Genomic DNA, 15,550 nt, shown 5'->3' with positions numbered 1-15,550 from the left:
ATATATTGTTTATACTAAGAAATCCATTGTCTGACATTAATCACAGATTAGATATTGCAAAACAAAATATCAGTGACCTTGAAGACATATTAGAAACTATAAACTAAAATAGAGAAAAAGACTGCCAAAAAATGAACTGAGTTTCATTGCCTGTGAGACAATATCAAGTGGTCTAACTTTCATGAATTTGAGTCTCAAAATGAGAAGAGACAGAAAAAAAAAAGTAGAGACAGAAAAAAAAATTAAAGATGTAATGACTAAAGTTTTCTAAATTTGATAAACTACAAAGAGAAATACCCAAAGATATAATTATACTGAGACATTTTAACACATCTCCCTCAACAACTGGTAGATCAAGACAAAACTCAAGGCTATGAAGCCTCTGCTTGATTTTCATGGGGCACTTGCTCTGGGGGAAGCCAGTCAGCATGTAAGAAGTTCAACTATTCTGAGACTGCTGTCTGGAGATGCCATGTGCAGGCACTTGAAAACCTCAGATGAACTCCCAGCAGATAGCCAGCATCAACTCATAGCTATGTAACTGAACCATATTAGATGTTAGCCCAGTTACACCTTCAGCCAATATTTGGATATTATTCCATAAATAAACCCAGTCAAGAACTGTTCAGCTGTTCTTTCCCCAAATTCTTGACCCACAAAATAAAATTATCATTTAGAGCCACTAAATTTTGAGGTATTTTTAATCCAGAAATTGAATATTGGAACAGTAATTAAATCATAATTAAAAATTGTCACACACACTACACACACAAAACACACACACACACAAATATATTTCCATAATCTCTACACTAAGATGATTTCCATAGTAAATTCTACTAATATTTTAGAAAGAAAAAATGCAAACATTTCCAATAACCACAATAAAGTGATCAATTTCCATATTATTCCACGATGTTAGTTTAACTTTGTTGTAAAAACCTTATAAAGACATGACATGAAATTAAAAAAAAAATAGAAGTCAACTTCACTTTTGATCCAAGTTGCAAAAATCCTAATCAATATATTAACTAATTAGATACTAACAATAGACAGATGTTAGATAGATAGATAGATAATATGCCATGAGCCAACATTTTTTTTTCTCCAGGAATACAGCATTATTTTGATATTTGAAAATGTATTGGAGTAACTCAACATATTATCAGAATAAAGGAGAAAAAATTAATACAATAGATTCAGGAAAAAATGCAATAAAATTCAGCATCCAGTTGTGATAAACTGTCTTAGCAAACCACTTGTCCTACACATCAGTTGAGAGTGTAATCAGGTATAGCCACTGGGGAGAACTATCTTGACATTGTCTGGCAAATTTGTACATATCCCTACCCATTGTCCCCAAATTTTTACTCCTGGTTTATACTTGGTATACATGCACAAAAGCAATAAAATACATGTACGAAATGTTCTCAGCTGTACCATTTGAAAGGACCCCAAACTGGAAGCAATCTAAATGCTCATCAACATTTGAATGAATAAATAAGTTGTGCTTTGTTCATACAATGAGGTGCTACATAGCAGTAAAGTAAACATATGTCAATAGGAACGTGGATTAATATCACATGCAAAATGTTGAATGAATAAAAGCCAGACACAAAAGAATATGCATCATATGGTACTATTTTTAAGCCTCCTAAAGTGACAAACTAATCTATACTTTTAAAATTCAAGGTAATATTTTCGTATGAGAAGGAGGTAGAAATGATTTACAACTGACATATAGGAAACTTTGCATACGCTGGTAATGAACCATTTCTTGACCTGTCTTTATGGTTTCTCACATGTAGTCACTCTAACAAGCTGTAGTAGGCAGAATAAAGCCCTCCACACAAAGATGTTCCTGTCCAGATTCCTGAATCCTGTCAATATGTTAGTTACATGACAAAGAGGAATTAAAGTTTACAGATGCAATTAAGGTTGCTAATCAGCTGACCATGAGACAGAAAGATTATTCTGGATTATGGTAGGGTGGTTTAGGAGATGTAACCACACAGTGGAAGAGGGAAGCAGAAGACTGAGAACCAGAGAGATGGTAGAATAAGAACAGTTGGCCCCAAATTGCTGGCTTTGAAGATGGAGGAATGGGGCCATGAACCAAGGAAGGTAGGTGGTTTCTAGAAGCATCATCTTCTAGAGAATCCAGGAGGAACAGAACCCTACTGACACTGATTTTAGCATAGTAAGATCCATTTCTGACTTCTGACCTCCAGAATTTGAAATTTAAAAATGGTATCTCCTACCCTTCAACTTTAAGTGCAATTTTAGAAAATTATCCTATGATTCATTTCATATTTTAAATGAGTTTCATTTGGCTCTATGCTTTCACATTTTCTGGTAGAAAGCTTATTAAAGAAGGAAAGGTGCTTCAAATACCCACTTTCCACAACACCTCAAACACTTTAGTGGTACAACAAATGCTTCTTGAGCACAAAAAAATGAATTCACTAACACTTATATGGCATTTAAAAATATTGCTTTGGTATTTTAATCCTCTATGAGAAACTGCTGGTGGGTAGGATATAATTTGTTTTACTTGGCATTTTGTTTGCTTGTTTGTTAATATGTATTTTATACTGAAAATGCTATTTTAAAATATGCATATTTTGAAATAAAATCACCTTTTTCAAATAAGTATTAATCTAAGTTACTTTTTGCATGCAACTTATTTTTAATTTCAGGAAGACAAGTACATTTATTCATAAAGGTAGTGGTTGAGATACTAAGATTAATAAAGATAGTGAGAGAACTACTGGAAATTACTTCAAAATAGAAAACACACACATTTAAAAATAGAAGAAAATAACATTTAGAGAGTTCAACTTAAGTTGGTTATAATTAGAAGTAATTTTCAAAATATTTAATGCTTGGGAGACATAGGTACAGACCAACTAGAATATAATCAGTCTGTAGCACTGAATCAAGATCTTGGAGGATTTTACTGGTCTTGGTGTTACTATTTTAATTTCTTTATTTGAGCAAATCCAGATTTGGCCCAAATCTGACCCAAGAGAGGGAGCAGAGATAAGACTAGTCGTTATTTATCAACTGGTATAAACAAATTTCATTCTTTGAATAATGTGTATAGCTGTAGCAATGCATATGGGCTCAATAGCAAAACTAGTTATGTTTTTTAGTAGTAAAATCCTGACATGATGGAGTGCAAAATATTAACTTGTATATATTTTAGAATTGCATCATTGCAGGGTTAATGAAATGTTGGGGGTGAACGTATACTGTTAGCCAGCTAGGTGTTCTGGGTTTCATCTGCACACTTTCAAATCTGTTCAGTCCAAGCTGCAGTTTGCTACCATCTTATGGCTATTGACAGCTTTGGTGTATATATTTATGGGGAAGATTCTGTATTCAATATCTGACTGGGACTTCTGGGAAAGTGTCAACTCTTCTGAGAATCTTCCTGTTACAGGCCATCCATTTCTTCAGCTCAAAGAATAAAGGGTAGAATCAGCTCAAAGTAGACTCGGATCATAAATACTCATCTTCTATCTTTCAAATACTTGCTTCTCTATCCCTGAACATATTTCCCACATCACTTATCTCCTCTGAGCATATATAAACTTCAGCCACCACTTTGAATAATGGATTCTGAGCAAGAAATGCCATCCAATCAATAATCATCTCTTACACCTCTGCTGGATGAAATGCAGACATGCATTGGAGCTACCTTACATCACAGGAATAAGAGTGACACCCTAGGACAGTTGAGCAAAAAGAAAAAGAAGACTAGACCTATAATGAATTTACAAAATGTTTATATCATTCTCTGGCTTAATATATGAGAGAGAACATAACTTGGAAGTTTAATGTCGATTGTGTTTTAAGTAGGTTTTATTTACCAGGCACTGTGCTGAATTCATGGGTATGGTATATATGGAAGAAGTTACACATTGTGTGTGACAAGTGTTATTATGGAAATAAACTGGCAGATAAGATTCACAGCAATGGTGGTGAAGGTGGTGTTTAGGGTTATGGGTGGCAGCAGCCTCAGCAGCGATTGTTCTATCTACAGTGCTTAGGCAATGTCAACTTTCCTTGGAGCAAATCTGAGAAGTAAGGACTCTGATACTTCTTTTTAAAAAATTTATCTTAGTTTTTAAAATATCCCCTTTTAAAATTATTACTTATTTCTAAGGAAACATTTCAACCATTCCATTTGAAAATTTAGCACACATTATTTGTAGTTGAAATAGAATTCTTAATATATGATTGTTATGTACCACAGTTACAGAAAAATAATCCAAAGAGCAGTGACTTTTCTAATGCATTTTGGTATTTAAGAGCTAGGTAAAATTACAGAACCAAATATGAATTGAACCAATAAAACACTGATTTATCACCGTAATCCTTTTTAAAACCTTTTTCTTTCTTCCTTTATATTTACTTTAGGCTTTTGTTTCTTAAGTCAAAAGGATCCAGGCAGGATTTCATGCTTTTCCTAAAGTGGAGGCTGCACTCCCTCTCCAGTTTTGCACTTCTCCTGTCTCCCTCTCTGCCCTCATTCATTCTCATGAACACCTCAGGAGAGCCAACAGAAGAATCCCCCTTGTGTCAGCGGCTCCCCGAGGTTCTACACTCTCCTTTTATTAGGGAAACATTGACTGAAACCATTCACCCTAGCCAGGCAGAATAATAACTGCTTGCTTTAGTTACCTCACAACAGGAGGTCCTGCCCAATAAGAACACTGACCTGACAAGTTGCTGCCAACAGGCTGCCGCAAACCAGAAGAATCCGGGAGGGCCAAAAAGAGGGAGGAGACGCCAGCACATATGACCAGCCAACATCCCAGAAACCCTCATTCTAGAATCCATCTTGGCTGAGAGGCACGCACACCACCTGGAAGGACCCTGAGTCAGACCAAATATGACGGCAAGCAAGATGGTCGGCCAGAGACAACACAGAAACTAACCCCACTACCATAAAACCTGAGACTGCGAGCAGACCATGTGGCAGAGTGGTTCTCCTGGGTTCCCTTACCCTGCTGCTCTCCACTCTAATGCCCCTTTCAATAAAGTCTTTTGCTTTGTCAGTATGTGTGTCTCCCCAGACAATTCATTTCTCAGTGTTAGACAAGAGCCCACTCTCAGGCCCTGGAAGAGGTTCCCTTCCCATAGCACATTCAGCCCATTAATTAACAATCTTACTCCTCCTTCCCTGAGTGGCTGCCTGGGACAGAGAAAGAGAGACAGAGAGAGACAGAGGTGGCTGCAAGGAGGTGTAATGGTAAACTGGGAAGCAGACTCTTCAGTTCACAGCTGGCCTGTGGTTTTTGCATCTCATCAAGGAGCTCCTCCTCATACAGGTACTTGTTAAAAGGAAATACAATGATCCAAAGGTAACCTTTCATTATAACATGGCCTTAAAAGTATTGCCCAATGTTTTATTACTGATGGGGTGTTCCTGGATTACCTCGGCCCCCCTGCCCCCACCCCCAACGGAAAAAAAAGTGTCATACATGTGGATGAGAGGCTCTTGGTGCTCCAGCCAGGCGTCAGGGCTGTGCCTCTGAGGTGGGAAAGCCAGATTCAGGACAATGGTCCACAAGAGACGTCCCAGCTCCACGTAATATCAAACGGCAAAAATCTCCCAGAGATCTCCATCTCAACGTCAAGACCCAGATTCACTCAACAACCAGCAAGCTACAGTGCTGGACACCCTATGCCAAACAACTAGCAAGACAGGAAGACAACCCCATCCATTAGCAGAGAGGCTGCCTAAAATCATAATAAGGCAAGAGACACCCCAAAACACACCACCAGACATGGACCTGCCCACCAGAAAGACAAGATCCAGCCTCATCCACGAGAACACAGGCACTAGCCCCCTCCACCAGGAAGCCTACACAACCCACTGAACCAACCTTAGCCACTGGGGACAGACACCAAAAACCACAGGAACTATGAACCTGCAGCCTGCAAAAAGGAGAACCCAAACACAGGAAGTTAAGCAAAATGAGAAGACAGAAAAAAACACAGCAGATGAAGGAACAAGGCAAAAGTCCACCAGACCTAACAAATGAAGAGGAAATAAGCAGTCTACCAGAAAAATAATTCAGAATAATGATAGTAAAGATGATCCAAAATCTTGGAAATAGAATAGAGAAAATACAAAAAACGTTTAAAAAGGACGTAGAGGAACTAAAGAGCAAACAAACAGTGATGAACAACACAATAAATGAAATTAAAAATACTCTAGAAGGGATCAATAGCAGAATAACTGAGGCAGAAGAACGGATAAGTGACCTGGAAGATAAAATAGTGGAAATAACTACTGCAGAGCAGAAAAAAGAAAAAAAGAATGAAAAGAATTGAGGACAGTTTCAGAGACCTCTGGGACAACATTAAATGCACCAAAATTCGAATTATAGGGGTCCCAGAAGAACCCTTCTGGGACCCCTATAAAAAGGGACTGAGAAAATATTTGAAGAGATTATAGTTGAAAACTTCCCTAATATGGGAAAGGAAATAGTTAATCAGGACCAGGAAGCACAGAGAGTCCCATACAGGATAAATCCAAGGAGAAACACACCAAGACACATATTAATCAAACTATCAAAAATTAAATACAAAGAAAAAATATTAAAGGCAGCAAGGGAAAAACAACAAATAACACACAAGGGAATCCCCATAAGGTTAACAGCTGATCTTTCAGGAGAAACTCTGCAAGCCAGAAGGGAGTGGCAGGACATATTTAAAGTGATGAAAGAGAAAAACCTACAACCAGGATTACTCTACCCAGCAAGGATCTCATTCAGATGGGATGGAGAAATTAGAAAATTTACAGACAAGCAAATCTAAGAGAATTCAGCACCACCAAACCAGCTCTACAACAAATGCTAAAGGAACTTTTCTAGGCAGGAAACACAAGAGAAGGAAAAGGCCTACAATAACAAACCCAAAACAATTAAGAAAATGGTAATAGGAACATACCTATTGATAATTACCTTAAATGTAAATGGATTAAATGCTCCAACCAAAAGACATAGACTGGCTGAATGGATACAAAAACAAGACTCGTATATATGCTGTCCACAAGAGACCCACTTCAGACCTAGGGACACATACGACTGAAAGTGAGGGAATGGAAAAGATATTCCATGCAAATGGAAAGAAATCAAAAGAAAACTGGAGTAACAATTCGCATATCAGACAAAATAGACTTTAAAATAAAGACTATTACAAGAGACAAAGAAGGACACTACATAATGATCAAGGGATCGATCCAAGAAGACAATAACACAATTGTAAACATTTATGCACCCAATATAAGAGCACCTCAATACATAAGGCAAATATTAACAGCCATAAAAGGGGAAGTCGACAATAACACAATCATAGTAGGGTACTTTAAAACCCCACTTTCACCAATGGACAAATCATCCAAAATGAAAATAAGGAAACACAAGCTTTAAATGATACATTAAACAACATGGAATTAATTGATATTTATAGGACATTCCTTCCAAAAACAACAGACAATACATTCTTCTCAAGTGCTCATGAAACATTCTCCAGGATAGATCATATCTTGGGTCAAAAACCAAGCCTTGGTAAATTTAAGAAAATTGTAATCATATCAAGTATCTTTTCCTACCACAACACTATGAGACTAGATATCAATTACAGGAAAAAATCTGTAAAAAATACAAACACATGGAGTCTAAACAATACACTACTTAATAACCAAGAGATCAATGAAGAAATCAAAGAGGAAATCAAAAAATACCTAGAAACAAATGACAATGAAAACACGATGAACCAAAACCTATGGGATGCAGCAAAAGCAGTTCTAAGAGGGAAGTTTATAGCAATACAAACCTACCTTAAGAAATAAGAAACATCTCAAATAAACAACCTAAACTTACACCTAAAGCAATTAGAAAAAGAAAAACAAAAAACCCTGAAGTTAGCAGAAGGAAAGAAATCATAAAGGTCAGATAAGAAATAAATGAAAAAGAAATGAAGGAAACAATAGCAAAGATCAATAAAAGTAAAAGCTGGTTCTGGGAGAAGATAAAAAAAAATGATAAACCATTAACCAGACTCATCAAGAAAAAAAAGGACAAGACTCAATTAATAGAATTAGAAATGAAAAAGGAGAAGTAACAACAGACACTGCAGAAATACAAAGGATCATGAGAGATTACTACAAGAAGCACTATGCCAATAAAATGGACAACCTGAAAGAAATGGACAAATTCTTAGAAAAGCACAATGTTCCGAGACTGAACCAGGAAGAAATAGAAAATATGAACAGACCAATTCCAAGCACTGAAATTGAAACTGTGATTAAAATTTTTCCAACAAACAAAAGCCCAGGACCAGATGGCTTCACAGGCAAATTCTATCAAACATTTAGAAAAGAGCTAACACCGATCCTTCTCAAACTCTTCCAAAATATAACAGAGGGAGGAACACTCCCAAACTCATTCTACGAGACCACCATCACCCTGATACCAAAACCAGACAAAGATGTCACAAAGAAATAAAACTACAGGCCTATATCACCGATGAACATAGATGTAAAAATCCTCAACAAAATACTAGCAAACAGCACATTAAAAGAATCATACACCATGATCAAGTGGGGTATATCCCAGGAATGCAAGGATTCTTCAATATAAGCAAATCAATCAATGTGATACACCATATTAACAAATTGAAGGAGAAAAACCATATGATCATCTCAATAGATGCAGAGAAAGCTTTCAACAAAATTCAACACCGATTTATGATAAAAACCCTCCAGAAAGTAGGCATAAAGGGAAATTTCCTCAACAATATAAACACCATACATGACAAACTCACAGCCAAATTCGTCCTCAGTGGTGAAAAACTGAAAACATTTCCACTAAGATCAGGAACAAGACAAGGTTGCACACTCTCAACACTATTATTCAACGTAGTTTTGGAAGTTTTAGCCACAGAAATCAGAGAAGAAAAAGAAATAAAAGGAATCCAAATAGGAAAAGAAGAAGTAAAACTGTCACTGCTTGCAGATGACATGATACTATACAGAGAGGATCCTAAAGATGCTACCAGAAAACTACTAGAGCTAATCAATGAATTTGGTAAAGTAGCAGGATACAAAATTAATGCACAGAAATCTCTTGCATTCCTATACACTAATGATGAAAAATCTGAAAGTGAAATTAAGAAAACACTCCCATTTACCATTGCAACAAAAAGAATAAAATATCCAGGAATAAACCTACCTAAGGAGAAAGAAGACCTGTATACAGAAAATTATAAGACACTGATGAAAGAAATTAAAGATGATACAAACAGATGGAGAGATATACCATGTTCTTGGATTGGAAGAATCAACATTGTGAAACCGACTATGGTACCCAAAGCAATCTACAGATTCAATGCAATCCCTATCAAACTACCAACAGCATTTTTCACAGAACTAGAACAAAAAATTTCACAATTCGTATGGAAACACAAAAGACACAGAATAGCCAAAGCAATCTTGATAAAAAAATGGAGCTGGAGGAAACAGGCTCCCAGACTTCAGACTATACTACAAAGCTACAGTCATCAAGACAGTATGGTATTGGCACAAAAACAGAAACATAGATCAATGGAACAGGATAGAAAGCCCAGAGATAAACCCATGCACATATGGTCACCTTATTTTTGATAAAGGAGGCAAGAATATACAGTGGAGAAAAGACAGCCTCTTCAATGAGTGGTGCTGGGAAAACTGGACAGCTACATGTAAAAGTATGAAATTAGAACACTCCCTAACACCATACACAAAAATAAAATCAAAATGGATTAAAGACCTAAATGTAAGGCCGGACACTATAAAACTCTTAGAGGAAAACATAGGCAGAACACTGTATGACATAAATCTCAGCAAGATCCTTTTTGACTCAGCTCCTAGAGAAATGGAAATAAAAACAAAAAGAAACAAATGGGACCTAATGAAACTTAAAAGCTTTTGTACAGCAAAGGAAACCATAAACAAGACCAAAAGACAACCCTCAGAATGGGAGAAAATATTTGCAAATGAAGCAACTGACACAGGATTAATCTCCAAAATTTACAAGCAGCTCAGGCAGCTCAATATTAAAAAAACAAACAACCCAATCCAAAAATGGGCAGAAGACCTAAATAGACATTTCTCCAAAGAAGATATACAGATTGCCCACAAACATATGAAAGAATGCTCAACATCATTAATCATTAGAGAAATGCAAATCAAAACTACAATGAGATATCATCTCACACCAGTCAGAATGGCCATCATCAAAAAATCTACAAACAATAAATGCTGCAGAGGGTGTGGAGAAAAGGGAACACTCTTGCACTGTAGGTGGGAAGGTAAATTGATACAGCCACTATGGAGAACAGTATGGAGGTTCCTTAAAAAACTAAAAGTAGAACTACCATACGACCCAGCAATCCCACTACTGGGCCTGTACCCTGAGAAAACTGTAATTCAAAAAGAGTCTTGTAACAAAATGTTCATTGCAGCACTATTTACAATACCCAGGACATGGAGGCAACCTAAGTGTCCATCAACAGATGAACGTATAAAGAAGATGTGGCACATATATACAATGGAATATTATTCATTCATAAAAAGAAACGAAATTGAGTTATTTGTAGTGAGGTGGATGGACCTACAGTCTGTCATACAGAGTGAAGTAAGTCAGAAAGAGAAAAACAAATACCGTATGCTAACACATATATATGGAATCTAAAAAAAAAAAAAAAAAAAAAAAGGTCATGAAGTACCTAGGGGCAAGACCGGAATAAAGCCACAGACCTACTAGAGAATGGACTTGAGGATATGGGGGGGAGGGGGAAGGGTAAGCTGGGGCAAAGTTAGAGAGTCGCATGGACATATACACACTACCAAATGTAAAATAGATAGCTAGTGGGAAGCAGCCACATAGCACAGGGAGATCAGCTCGGCACTTTGTGACCAGCTAGAAGGGTGGGTGGGATAGGGAGGGTGGGAGGGAGGGAGACGCAAGAGGGAAGAGATATGGGAATGTATGTATATGTATAACTGATTCACTGTATTATAAAGCAGGAACTAACACACCATTGTAAAGCAATTATACTCCAATAAAGATGTTTAAAACAAATAAACAAACAAAAAAAAAACAATCTTAGAGGAGCCCACCCACTGGTACAGCATCCTTGGGTTCCTCCCATGGTTGCCATGTGGAAGCCAGCACTCACAACTTGGCTCTTATGGAGAAGACTGATGTCCCTTCATTTCTAGCTACTGGCTTGTCCTACAATTTCAGCTCTTTCATGGGTCCAAGATAGATGTTTATTTTATAGATAATCTGACTTGATATATCATTAGGCTGGGAACGTTGGGTTTTCAGCCTACTGCACCCTAGGCGGCAGTTGGATGTTTATTTAAATCATTGTTAAAGTGTTTTTGATTGCATTCTTCCAACTTGTTCTTAACTAGACTGAAGTATCTTAGATATATTCACAAGTTTTGTTTCTATTTTTAGCTCCAAAATTTTTACAAGCTTGATTTCTTTCTTATATTTTTAGAAAAGAAACAATTTGTCTTAATCATTAATTTTACACTACCATGAAATCTAACCTGTCACTGTTCTAATTTACCAATTTTTTACCATTTATTTAACATGTGTAGCAATAAACTTAGTATTTGTACATTCATGTAACAAGCCTAGAATGTTAATATGCTTACTCAATTACAGACTTCACTTTCATGTACATCCATTCTATATGAATAATTGTTTTTCTTTTCCAGTTTCTCAATAATAGTTGAATATTTCACTACCATGAAGCCTTATTTTAAAAATCAAGACCACTTGGTTGGAGCCCTGTCTTCATGCCTACCCAATATTAGCTACTTTTCCTAGATATAGTTCCCCATAATCAATTAGTATTCTATTTGGGTGAATTATCTCCCTTAATTTAAGCATTGTTTCATAATATACACAAATTTTGACATGTCTAAGCCAACATACATGATTCCTCTGATATTGGTCTTGGCTCAGAGAATGTTCTCATTTCCACATATCTTTTAATACTGAAATTTGTTTTGCCACCTAACACAGAAGCCCACCTAAAATCTCCATTCAATTTTACTTCCTAGGGTTGTTTCAAAATAGTATTGGAGCATACCTATGACACTTATATTTTAGGTGCAGATTTTATGAAGATGCTAATAAGAGCTCCCTGTAGTCAGGACTGGGCTTTATACTTCCATGTGTCTTCAGGCCCTGATGTAGAAACTGACAAATTAAAAATCAAAGATATTATTTGCTGAGTAAAATATTCTATGTCCTAATAAGTTAATTACTTATGATAATGTTAAACTAAAAATGATAATTTTCTTGATCTAAAGATCTTTTTATCCCTACATTTATGACCTCAAATTTTAACCTAGTCTTGGGTAATAAGGGAGAATGACCTTGTTTCTTTCTAAAATTTAGGACTCTGGTTGAGCCTTATGTTCTATTATTTCCTACATCCAAGGAACATTTATTTCAATAATACTTCCTTCAAAATTTACTAGTTTTTCTTTTCGTTATGAAAACATTTAAACTTTGAAATTTAAAAAAATGCACTAACTTTTTACAACAAACTACTAATATTGCAAAATATCTCCACTTATTCTTACACATCTTGAATTACACTTCTTAAATTAATGATTTCATACCCAAACCATCTACTTTTTCCTTAACTACTTAAATTTTATTTTTCTTTCTACTATTTACTTCCTCAAAAACAGACCACTCATATTCTTGTTAACCTTATTTTCTTGATTCATTTCTTCATTCACCAAGACCCTTTTAAGTGGCTAATACATACCAGGTACTGGGAAAGATTCAGATACACATTGGTGAGGAAAACAAACATTGCCCTTTTCCTCACTGTTACTTACAGACCAGTAGTAAAAAGAACAAGGAGACATTATTGAGAAGGGGCACTTGTGTCCTACTCTTCCTTTTCCATAGTGATGAAATCTATTTTCCATGCCTAATGTGATTTAGGGCTAGAGCTCAGCATGTTTGACTCAGTCTTTTTCTCTTTTCTTTTTAGGCTTTTATTATCTATGTCAAGCTTAGAATTTCTGCTCTATATGTAGTCAGTTCTGCGAAGCTCAGTCCTCATGGAAGAGGCCCGTAATAGTCTAATGTGGCCTAAGACTATATGGGTAATTCTAATTTAGGAGCAAAATGTTAGCGCACCCTCTCTTCTGTGACCTAAGTCAACTTCTTCTTCTAGCTTTTATCAGCAATAATGCTAACATTTATATATCCATCTCTGTCTTCTGCAATTATCTCTCAGTTGGATCTAGACTGGGAAGAGGAAGACTTGCATAAATTATTTGAATACTTCAAGAGTGCAAACTTCTGTAGCATCAAACATGAACTTTAGAAAATGTTCAAGAAGTAGAATTTGTGGGAAAAACTACATAGAAAGGACAGTTTAGGTAATATTAGTCATTAGATTTTCAAAAGCAGGTGAACCATATGTGGCTTTAATAATAGGAGCCTGCAGAGGACATTCATAAGAAGACAGTTGCAGTTTGACTTTAAAATGCACACAGAGGTGACAAGGATTAGATATATGTCTAATAAAGATTCACCTTGAACCAAGCAGTACTTCAGTAACAATATATATTTTTCCTTTTACTCTATTTTTCAGTCACTACTGCAAACCAGACCACGACTTTTTAAATTTTTTAAGGTAGCTGTCTTCTCTGTGTGATCCAGAGGCATAATAAGTGCCTAGTTTTAAATTGTTAAAGCCAAGTATGAGATATGCAGTGCAAGAGTAGCTTCTTCAGATTCTGAATTCCTTTTTAATATTTTGAATTGTAATGCACACTCTGCTCAACCAGCAGTAGTGATTTTCTTTTCAAATTGACAATCAAATTTACAAAGCACAATAAACTTCACTACTGTCAAGTTTTCTTATCATCAGTATAAGAAACAGGACAGACAACATACAATATGCATGGTGATAGATAGAGTAATGAAGGTCCTGAGTGTAGCAGCTTCTGGATATCCTTAAGTCACTCCACAATTGGAGTGCATGTGTTACAGAGAGCAGTATGATTGTGCATGAAGCAACATCAGTTCTAGGGTCCCTTTGGGCTTTATACTTTGCTATTCATGTAGCCACCTCAAAGGTGTCTCCCAATCTCCAGTGCAGCTACACCTCATGAATTATACAGTATTCATAAAAAAAAAGGTTATCAGTAAACAATATTAACAAGAAATACACATCTTTGCTTGAATACAAGGTATTATCGAGGATGCAGTATATGTTTATAAATTCCTTGAATTAGTATTACAAGGAGGATTTGAAGTAGATTTTATTAAAACATGATGTTTGAACATGACGTAAGATTTCAGAGCTTGAAATTGTGGTTCACTGAAAAATAAACTGTATATACTTAGTAGTAGTTAAATGAGAAAGTTTGGACTTCTGTTAAAAAAAGATCATGCCATTAAAGAGAAACATATTTTTAAAAAAGAAGAAAAACTCAATGAAAGCAAATATTTATGAAGGTGAAATGATCGTAAAAGTCAGGATAAAGTAGATATAAAAGATAAAGAAATGTACTAAGACTAATTGTTCTTAAAATAGCCCTTAGAAAATGGGGGAGACACTTCAGTTATTATTAGATCACAGTGATGAGGAACAGAAATCTGACAGGGCAGAAAAAGGTCATAGCAAAAGGACTGGAAGAATCTTCCAAGGAGGCCAATATGTTGGGAACTTTTGAGATGTGACCTTTTAAAGCTATGGACCGAGTACATTCTAACAGCAGTTGAGGAGCCACTCTATAAAGATAAAAACAGTTGTTCTAGGATGTACATGATGCTGAATGGGTTTGAGATACAAATATTAGGAAGGCTAGTATAAAATACTCCAAAAAGTTTCTGAAGAGTTTGAAGATGACATAGATATTATAGATGGGGGACTATGTTTCTTGAGAGAATATATCTCAGAATTTATGTACTTGAGACTCTAATTAAAAATAAAAACAAGGCTTCCCTGGTGGCACAGTGGTTGAGAATCTGCCTGCCAATGCAGGGGACACAGGTTTGTGTCCCGGTCCGGGAGGATCCCACATGCCACGGAGCAACTAGGCCTATGAGCCACAGCTACTGAGCCTGCGCATCTGGAGCCTGTGCTCCGCAACAGGAGAAGCCGTGACAGTGAGAGGCCCGCGCACCGCGATGAAGAGTGGCCCCCGCTCGCCGCAACTGGAGAAAGCCCTCACACAGAAACAAAGACCCAACACAGCCAAAAATAAATAAATAAATAAATAAATTTATTTTAAAAAAGTTTAAAAAAAAATAAAAAAATAAAACAAAGAAGAGATAAAGGGAAATCATGAAAAGGCAATTAAATAGGGAAATGATTGGATTAGATGCTTATTCGATGGGAAATATAATCCACATGGAAACATCCAACTCAGAATAGATATATGCAATATTTTTTATAAAATTTTAGAGACACTGAATGTATCCATTTGTTAGCTCTT

At 36.1% G+C, this 15,550-nt stretch overlaps 1 long non-coding RNA gene across 1 annotated transcript in view; it reads left to right on the top strand.

The window, feature by feature from the left end:
- The window catches only part of LOC309604979, a 1,175,000-nt gene extending 1,159,664 nt beyond the window's left edge, over window positions 1-15,336 (top strand). The window contains exon 2 of the long non-coding RNA XR_014231195.1: window positions 15,280-15,336. This is a non-coding gene — a long non-coding RNA (uncharacterized lncRNA). The remainder of the gene's footprint in view (window positions 1-15,279) is intronic.
- Window positions 15,337-15,550: the final 214 nt, after the last annotated feature.

This window comes from Balaenoptera borealis (assembly GCF_965194805.1).
Source record: "Balaenoptera borealis genome assembly, chromosome: 11".
NCBI classification, from domain to species: domain Eukaryota; kingdom Metazoa; phylum Chordata; class Mammalia; order Artiodactyla; family Balaenopteridae; genus Balaenoptera; species Balaenoptera borealis.
The sequence above is the reverse complement of the archived record's forward strand: the minus strand, read 5'-3'. Positions and strand labels throughout refer to the sequence as shown.